The 9,684-nt window shown below is 40.9% G+C and overlaps 1 protein-coding gene across 4 annotated transcripts in view; it reads left to right on the top strand.

Annotated features, from left to right (window-relative positions):
* Positions 1 to 246: 246 nt before the first annotated feature.
* Positions 247 to 9,684, top strand: part of LOC141488257 (rho GTPase-activating protein 29-like) — a 100,642-nt gene continuing 91,204 nt past the window's right edge. The window contains exons 1-2 of one of the 4 annotated variants that reach the window (XM_074188205.1): positions 905 to 3,390; positions 8,174 to 8,253. The gene's annotated coding sequence lies outside the window, so the exon portion shown is untranslated. Of the gene's footprint in view, positions 383 to 904; positions 3,391 to 6,675; positions 8,254 to 9,684 lie in introns of those variants that run through there. The other 3 variants (XM_074188206.1, XM_074188207.1, XM_074188204.1) reach the window with 3 other exon arrangements.

Below are 9,684 nucleotides of genomic sequence, written 5' to 3'. Positions count from 1 at the left end.
CCGACCCCCAGCCCGAGCCCGGCGGGTCTCCCCACGCCCTCCACCTGCTGTTATGGACAGCCCGGGCCCCGCCCTCTCGGGGGCCGGGCCAATCCGCGGGCAGCGGGGGAGGGCGGACCGCGTGCCGAGAGGGGGAGGGGCCCACGTGGGCCGCGGAGGCCGGGCCGGGGCCGGGGCCGGGCCGGGCCGGGGCCGCGGAGGCCGGGCGGGGCGTGGCGGGGCCGGGCCGGGCCGGGGCCGGGCCGGGCCCGGGGCCGGGCGCCTCCTCAGTCCTGGAGGCTCGGGCTCTGCCTCCGACCTGCCCGGGGGAGGCGGCCCCGCATCGGCCCCGCGTCGGCCCCGCAGGACCTCCAGGTTGGCCCCGGCCGCCGCGGCTCCGCCGGTGAGTGGGGGGAGCGCTCGGCCCGGCCCCCCGGCCTCGGTGCCCCGGGCCCCGGCCCCGCGGGGCTGAGCCTCCTGGGCCCGGGCCGTGCCGGGATGGGCCGCCCTCCGGGCCCCGGGCTCCAGCCCCGGACCCCGGGCCGCAGGCGCTCCTGCCGCCCTGGCCCCGGGCCGCGCCGGGGAGTCGGGGCCCTGCGGGGGCCGGGCCGGGGGCGCGCCCCGAGTTGTCCCGAGTCGGCCCTTCCCTGGGGGGGACCTGGCCCCACTGCCCGGGCCCGTGCCCGAGACCTTCTCCCCTCGCTCCCCCCTTCCCTCCCTTCTCCTTCCTTTGTTCCTCCCCCCGCGCCCCTTTTTCCTTCCTCTTCCCTGAGGCCCCCGGAGCCCGGCTCGGGGTGGGGTGTCCTGGGCTGACAAGCGCCTCCGCCCCCCCGGAATGAAGCGCTTCGGGGGCGCGTGTCGGGGGCGGTGGATGAGGGAGACGGCTGGAGCCAGACGGCCGGCCCCGGGCTGGGCCCTGCGGAGCCGCGGACAGCTGCCCAGGGGCTGCTCCCGGTCTCCAGGTACCGCCGAAGCTTCCCCCGGGGCCCTGGGCACCGCTTCTGGGTTTTCTCTTGAGGATCTCCACATCCCGCGGTGGAGAGAGGACAGTTGGCATAAAGCTGTGCGCCAGTTTCATGTGGAAACGCTTGTAAAATGACCATTTGCTGAGGAAAGTTAAGAAAGCGAAGTGGAGAGTATTCATGTAGGAAGGTGCATCACGTCTCGGCTTTCTCAGTCTCTTACGGGGCTGTTAAGGCCGGGGACTGGCAGAGAGACGATTGAGTACCAAATCTGGCATTGGGCAGAGAGTCCTGCCATGTGCCGGACACTGCCCCGGGCCCAGGAGATAGAAGGAGAAGAGGCGGTGGTCCTTGTCCTCAAGGAGAGTCTCTTCCAGTGGGGAGTTCTTACAGGATAGAGATGAATCCGAGGTAGTTTAGGGAGGGAGAGCACGACCATCTGAGGGCATCAGAGAAGACTTCAGGCAGAAGGTGGCATTTCAGCAACGCTTTGCAAGAAAGCAGGGTTTCAAGAGGTGGAGGGAGGGAGGGAGAGTGTCTCTGGGGTACAGGGACAGCCGGTGCAAAGACACCAGGGATTGAGGGCTCTGAGCAAGCCAGAGGGAGAGCTTGGAGGAGTGACCTGGTTAGACCCGAGCTTTAGGAACATCTCTGGGGACTCTGTGGAAGATGATTTAAGAGTGAGAAGAGAGTAAAGGCAGGAAGACCAAAGAGGAGGTGAGAAGTGAGGAGAAGCTGAGCTGGAGTGGAGAGAAGAGGAGGGTAGGTCATAGAGATGGAATTACATAGGGTGGAGGAAAGGATGCTTGGACTCTGTGGTGTCTTCTTCATCAGAATGGGAAATAGCTATTATGGGCATCCCTGTCCCACTTTTGTGTCTTGCCCAGTATCTACAGTCCAAGAGACTTGAAACAGGGTCATTTTCTTTCAGGGAACCTTGAATAATTTTGATGAAGGAATGAATGGTAAAACTTGATCACACTCACTTCCTTGGAGCTGTGCTAAATGCTGGAGATGAAAATACAGACAAGGCAGAGAATCCTGCCTTCACCAAGGAGTTGACACACTAATGGGGGGAGAGGCCCACCCACCCAGAGAGTCAGAAAGCTGAGAGTGGGCTTTGAGGTTTCCTGGTTTGGAAATGTGCAGCAAGTGACTGAGGTGGTGGAGAGCCCAGCATCCCGGTGTCCTGGGTTGTCTGGGAGGAGGATGGAGGCCAGTGCTGCAGTGTCCTTGAGTCAGCTGGAGATGCCTGGAAGGAATTTCTACAGAAAGGAGAGTTTGCATAGAGAACCATTGCAACAAATGTGCTCTCAGTTGCCCTTTTTTTGGATATTATAAAGTTTGAAACTTTTTTTCATGGTTTTGGCATCTTCTTTCAGTTATCTTCTATAAATCAGTCCCATAACACCCTCAAAATTGTGTTGCTTATAGCACAAAACTGTTTATTTACTTGGTTCCAGTTCTGGTTGCTTTTCTCGTTTTTGTTCTCTAGAGGCATCTCTGTCTCCCCTGTAAACCTGTAAAGAGATTTGAGATTGCAAACTCCACAATTAGATCATAGGATCACAATGATTTTTATGGAGAGCATGTTTTTATTGATTTTTTTGTTAAGCAAATTAATGCTTCCATGAAATTTAGATAGATTTTATGGGAACAGGCTTGCTTAATTTTTAATTTTCATTATTGAATGTAGATCCAAAATAAAGAACTCTTCATTTTGGATATATAAAAGAGCAGTGGGAGGAATGTGATGTATTCATTATGTAGGTACTGACCATTTTAGAGAATAGTATATTTAAGGGCATTTCTGAACTTGGAAGGGGAAAGGGGGTAAGCTTTAAGATAAGAGACACATTACTGTGGGTAAGCTTACAGAAATTTCTATCCCCCAAAAGTTGTGTAGTTAAAGATAAAAATCTTAAAGAGGAATTTAACCAGATTGATCACTCACACAGATAGATGGTATGGGTAAAAATAGCTCAAAGGTTGAGGCTTGGAGTATTGTTCTGAAGGGAAACCATACATTCTCCCAAAATGTTTTATCTTTTTTAGAAATAAAATACTGGAAGCTTTTAGTATTTATCATCTTTCCATGTATTAGTACCTAATAATTGTTTTCTTTTTTTTATTTAAGGATTTCCAATTTCTCTTATCAGAACTTTACGGGATGGATTTCAGAAGCACTGCAACAATTAAGATATAGTAGAATGGTGCAAGCAACAAGCATGGTTTTACCATTTGCCTGATTATCTCTTTGAAGTCTTTTTGTTATTCCCAATTCTGGAAATTAGTGCACTGTCCTGAGAGCAACTCTTTGAGCAATATACATTCCAATTTAAATCATTGTAACAGCCCCATTATTGAACTGGAATACATCAAATATTGGTTAATCATGTCAGGGGATTTGCAGAGTTGTTTTGTTTAAAAGAAGCTTTCCTCTCAGAAGGTGTGTATCAGGTACTTTGTTTTTAGCATTATCTCAAGAATAAATAAATCTAGTTATGTTTCCATGTATCTAGCACCATTAGTAACAGAATTTCATTTTGCTGCCTGGTTTATTACTATTATTACTATTATTTTATTACTATTATTTTCTAACATGATTGAAGTTCATATGAAGTGGTAGTTGTGACGTTGGAATGCTTTACTTTCTCAAGCACAATATAATCTTTTTGCCAGTTGGATGTGATATAACACATAGTAGAAAGTTGGTAAATCTAAGCATACTGGAAGAGAACAGTATTGGACCTTCATATTCAAATTGGAGAAAATTTTAGGACTGAAGTTTAAACTTTTCAAGTTATTAAGTCAATTTATTCATCTTTAACATACTATTTTTTATAATTCAAAAGTTCATTATTGGCATTTTAGCCTAGATTCATTTTCCCTTAGGTCAAAAATTGTCCATGATAATCAGATTTGAATTACTTTCTTTTCCCCAAATTCAACTTTAATTTCAATTCTTAAAAATTTGTCTATTATGTGGCAGCACATCATAAATTTTACCCAGAAAGACAGAAAAGACTCTTAAGATTTAACCCAGGAGATTTAATCTTGAGATGAAATTATTACTTTCCTTTTGTAAAGATTTTGCAGAGAAAATATCCTCCTATTAGCTATCAGCAAATATTTATCAGGTCCCTAGAATATTCTAGCCACTGCTATGTAATAGAAATAGAAAGATAAAAGTGAAACCACTACAGCTCTTGAAGGGCTTATTCTTTATTGGCAAAAACAAATACAAAAACATTTACAAGTCCAGATAATATAATTTTGAAGAACAGACATTGCCAACCTCAGAATCAGGAAAATCTTTTTATGGAAGGTGTTTAGCAGAGCACTGAAAGAACCTAGACTTTAAAAGTCAGAGATGAGAAGGGTCCAAATTCTGGACATGGCAAGAGCCAAATACAAGAGAAGGGGATGGAGAACTGTTTGTGAGGAGGAGCATGAAGGCCAACTTGACTGGACTGTGGATTATCCTTTCCACCTTTAAATCTGTGATCCCAAATTCGTAAGAATTCTGTGTTGTTTCTTTGGAATTTGAGATATTGACAGGACATCTGGTTCAAAATGTCTAGTGGCAATTAGAAATATGTAACTAGAACTCAGATTAGGCAGGATATATAGATTTGAGAGTTAGCTATCTTTAATATTGTTAATTGTTGAGTTGTTTCTGACTTTAAATGAGTGACCCCTTTGGGGGTTTTCTTGGCCATGATACTGCAGTGAATTTTCATTTCCTCTCCCAGTTGATTTTACAAATAAGAAGGAGGCAAACAAGTTTAAGTGATTTGCTCAAGGTCATACAGATAAGAAGCAGTTGAGCTTGGATTTGAATTCAGGTCTTCTTGACTCCAGATCTGATGCTCTTGCCTGATGTACTACCTAGCCTGCCCACTTATCTAAACAGATGATAATTGAATCTTTTGGAGCTCATGGAGTTAATATAAAGAGAGAATAGGTGACTGAGGTCAGCCTCAGAGTCACATTCACACACAGGGATCATGAGGGAGACATTGAATCATTGATGGTGAATGGGAGGTGGACAGTAAGGGCATAGCTGGGTCACTAAAATCACCAGGAAAGGGTGTTCAGTAGCCTCAGATTCCACAAGAGTTAGCAAGGGTAATGTCATGCTTAAGAGCCAAGATCTCTAACTGATAAATGACTATTAGATTCCTGATTGGGGGATAAATGTGGGGAAGATGAACCTCAAAGGAGCGGTCTTGCTGAGTGATGGATGCAAAGGGAAAACCCTGGAGGGCACAGTATATATTTATGTATAAATGTGTGTGATTGTTTTTGTGTTTATCCAGGCTTAAATGTAGCTATCCTCTGAGTGGGGGGAGGAGGAAAAAAAGAATGGACAGCAGAGTACTGAAGAAAACCTACAAGGAAGAAAGGAAAAGATGGACAATTTTGAACACAATATATAGTATTTCTTATATAGACTTTTTTGAAATTGAAATTTATTGCTTTATATTATGAATCCTTGTATGTTTTGTTGGGTACATGACAATTTTTTTCTTATTTTATATTGAAGTTTAAAATAAAACAAAAAAAAGATTGCTTATAGATTCTGTATCTTTGTAAACTGATTCCACATTTGATGGAAATCATCTTTTCCATTTGGAAAAATAATTCGCTCTTTTTGGTAAGGGCTAGATGGCCAGATTTAACAATTGAACTAATATAACATAAAAGGATAAAATTTAGAACTATCATGGAAGCAAATTCAAGAGAATTGAACTTTGGAAATTAAGTTTGTTTGCTATTTAGGTAAAAAGTATTTACATTTTACATACATAGACGTTTCTACTGAAAGTAAATTGTCTTCTTGGTTCTGAAAAAATTCCATAAAGTATAATGTAGTGGAAAGAGTATTTTTAGACTGAAGTCAGACCTCCATCCTAGTCATATTTTTTCATTAACAAACCATGTGACTTTGGTAAATCACACAATTCAGTTGGTGGTCTCAGTTTTTCTCATCTGATACAAAGGGGTTGGACTAGGTGTAATTTATTATTTTTGTTCACATTGTAAAATTAGACTTTTGCTGAATTTTTTATATTTGCCAGGTAAAATTATTACTGTAAAGTAAAAATCTGCCAAATACATAGAATAAATATTGATTCTCTGATTCAACTTAGACAATTATTCAATTTCTTTAGGTAGAACTTTTGAAAATGTATTTTTATAGTGGTGACTTTTCAATAGTTGCTAGAACCCTGACATGAAATAGGATTCTTGGGATAAAAATTTTTGGTAAGATTATTCCTAAATATTTATGGGTTCTTTTGTGCTGATTTCTTTAAAGGATATATTGCACACAGTACTCTAGTAGAGTGTGTTTTAATTGACTCCAATTTTTAAATTTATAACTTAAGCTGAATAAATTGGTCTGTGAGATTAGAGTTTAGACTCTACATTCTCTGTTTGGAAATGGCTATAAAGAAATTCTCTTTATGTGACAGAGTTTCAGCAGAAGTTACTAATGAAGTCTTTTTATACTTTATACTTTGAAGTTTGAAGTTTTAGATCCTTTGTGTTTTTCTTAAAATGTTGAAGCTATGAATTATGAATTAAGTTTATTTGCAACATAGATGAATACATTTGTAGTATAATTACTAATTTAAGTTTGTGGTTTTTTTCTACTTTAGGTGTATATTATTGCATATTTCATTGGGTCAATCTAGCTAATTTTAATTAGTAAGTTTTTTAGGTTGTATCAGGTTTCCTAAATCAAAAGTTTTTTATATAATTGATAATGCTTTGGATTTTTATGACTCTTGCAAATTGTACTTGAACTTACTCCTTTTTCAATATGACTTCTTTAAGAGATTTATATTCCTTAGACATTGATATAGAAAACCTTGCTTTGGGAAATGATTTATTTATGATAGAAATATTGGTTTCAGCTAACATTGAGTCTGAAGTGGAATGTTACAAATTTGGATTCTCAAACACATTCCATATCCATTATTTTTTCTCCAAATCTGTTCATTCTTCTGTCATTTTTTTCCATCAGTAAACTGACTTCATTATTTCAGACAATGGAACCTCATTCGAAACTTTATTTTTTACATTTTTTTCCTTCTCCAATTTGTTCAGCTATTCTCTTCCTCCTAAATCTTCTCTTCATCTCAGTACTATCAGTTTAAAGAACCTCATTTTGCCCTCTGTGTTCTGTCTCTCAACAACTACAGTAGTTCTCTGGTCTTTTTCCTTTACTTTATATCCTTCATGCTATTGCCAGGTTTATTTCCTTACAGAGTTTGTAAAATGCTTTTGTAAACATCCAGATGTACTATGAATGTGAGCTTGTGCCTTGATCTACTTCATCCCTCCTAATTATGTAATCAGTACTTAAACGATGAGGAAAAAATCTAATTGGGTTTTCTGCTGATTATATCATTTGTTCTTGTTGAGGACTAGTCTATAGAGAGTCCTACTAAAAGAAAATTGTCTGAGAGGTCATGAATTCTTTGGCCATGGCAACTATGAAGCAAGGAAAAAAAATCCTTTTTGGTTATTTTTGTCAAATTCTTTTATGGTAAACCTGACATTCAAGGCCCACAGTTGTCAGTCCAGTAGTTTTATCTCATGCTACTTCTGTCTCCAGAACAAAGAATGCTCTTTCCCAATTATGTTTTTCCTCATACTGTTTCCTGTGTTTAAGAGGACTTCCTTGAATTCTTCCTTTTCCTTTAAAACCCAACATATAAGCCTGAAGACTTCCCTGATTGCTCTTTAGTCATTAGTGACTTCTTCCTTCTCAAGTTTTCATTTATACTTTATGTATTTCTAATGCATGTCTTCAACACTCATTTTATTTTTATGTCAGAAATTTGGGTATTTTTAAAATATCTGCTTACCAAAATGTGTAGAGTATTTTTTTTAAACTTAGACCCCCCCCAAGGGAAACTGAGGCCCTAAGAATTTCATTGATTTAGCATATGTCAAGCATACATAGCAAGGAACACAACCAAGATATGAACTTAAATCCTTGCCCTAGAGCTAGAGTTCTAGTCATTGTATCCTGCCTGCATGCACACAAGATGTATTTAATAACTATTCCTGGACTGTTACAGTTTGGAGAAAATATAGTTCCTTCACATGAAAAGAGATACATATAATGAAAATATAAACATTTACAATCTTAAACTTGAAATACTTTACCTACCAGTAGTCTGGAGATAGCAATAACTACTGCTTTCCTGTCTCAGGAGCTTTCATTTAGCATGGATACCATCCTGAGCCAGAATTAGCTGTTGCTCTTCTTCCTCCTATGCATCCACAACACCATGTAAGTAAAACCAGGGACATTTCAATTTTGTCATTGTATGCCCGGTTATATCCCATCACCTGATTGGGTGAATGACTGAATGAATGTATGTTGATGTTGCTTAGTGTATGACGATTCAGGTGTTGGGCCCCTTCCTACTAGGCTGTGGGGGGCAGCTGTTCAGCTTTCCATCCAGGCTCATCCTTGGGCTCTCCTCAAAGACCAAGGCCTGAAGGCTGAGGGCTGAGCAGAGGCTCCCAAGTAAGCAGTTTTGGCAAGGTTTTTCTCAAGACGATTGTTAGTGTTGTTGCAGCTTTATTTGGACTAAACAGGTTTTTGGTTGCTATTTATAACACTTTTAAGGGGAGAATGCATTCTGAATTTTAAGTCAATGATTTGTATAAATGAGTTTTTGGAACAGAAACCATTCATAGATTAGGGACTGCTTGCTCTTTGCTAGTTTGTACAGCCTATTTGATGTGGAAGGGAGAGCAATTTGTTTCTGACTTTTAAACTTGCCTAAGAATAAAACATTATGGAAAATTTGCTTGTTATTTTAAACAAGTTTTGAGTGAGTAATTCTCAAGGAATACTTAAAATTCATTTAATGTGCAGTGTTTGTTTCTTCACAATGGTCTATAATAAAGGTACTATTTCAAAGTTAATCAAATTTTTACAACCTTCTTGCACATAAAATTTTGGTTTTGATGTTGAGAGGTATCCACTGAATTCATGAAGATAATTTTAAGGAGAACTAACAGTTAAACTATATTTTTATTGTTACAACTTCTCAATAACTAACAAGGATGGATAATGATCAAAATTTCTCTGCTACCCTCTTCTCATCCCCCTCCCCAAGGCAGCAACATTTGTTATAGGTTATACATGTGAAATTGAGTTTAACATATTTCTATATTAGTCATGATGTGAAAGAAGAATTAAGTAGTAAGGGGGGGGAAGACATGAGGAAGAAAGAAGAAAACAAAAGTTTTAAAGAGGAAACATGGTATGCTTTGCTCTGGACTCAGAATCCATAGTTTTTCTTCTGGATGTGAATAGCATTAACTATTCTCTCAGGATTGTCCTTGATCACTGAACTGCTGAGAGGAGCTTCATTTACCATACTTGATCATCTCACAACTTTGCTGTTACTTTGTACATTGTTCCCCTGGTTCTGCTCACTTCATTTCAGCATCAGTTCATGCAAGTCTTTCCAGGCTTCTCTAAAAATCGACCACTCGATTTTTTTTGACATTGGTGTTAAGTGACTTGCCCAAGGTCACATAGCTAGGTAATAAGTGTCTGAAGCTAGATTTGAACTCAGGCCCTCCTGACTCCAGGGCTGGTGCTCTATCCATTGTACCACCTAGCTGTCCCCACTCATGAGTTCTTACAAAACAGTAGAACTCCATAATGTTCATATACCATAGCTTCTTTAGCCATTCCTCAATT

The sequence above is a fragment of the Macrotis lagotis genome, chromosome 5, assembly GCF_037893015.1.
Source record: "Macrotis lagotis isolate mMagLag1 chromosome 5, bilby.v1.9.chrom.fasta, whole genome shotgun sequence".
In the NCBI taxonomy this organism is placed as follows: domain Eukaryota; kingdom Metazoa; phylum Chordata; class Mammalia; order Peramelemorphia; family Peramelidae; genus Macrotis; species Macrotis lagotis.
Note: the sequence above shows the minus strand (reverse complement) of the source record. Positions and strands in the feature narration are given on the sequence as shown.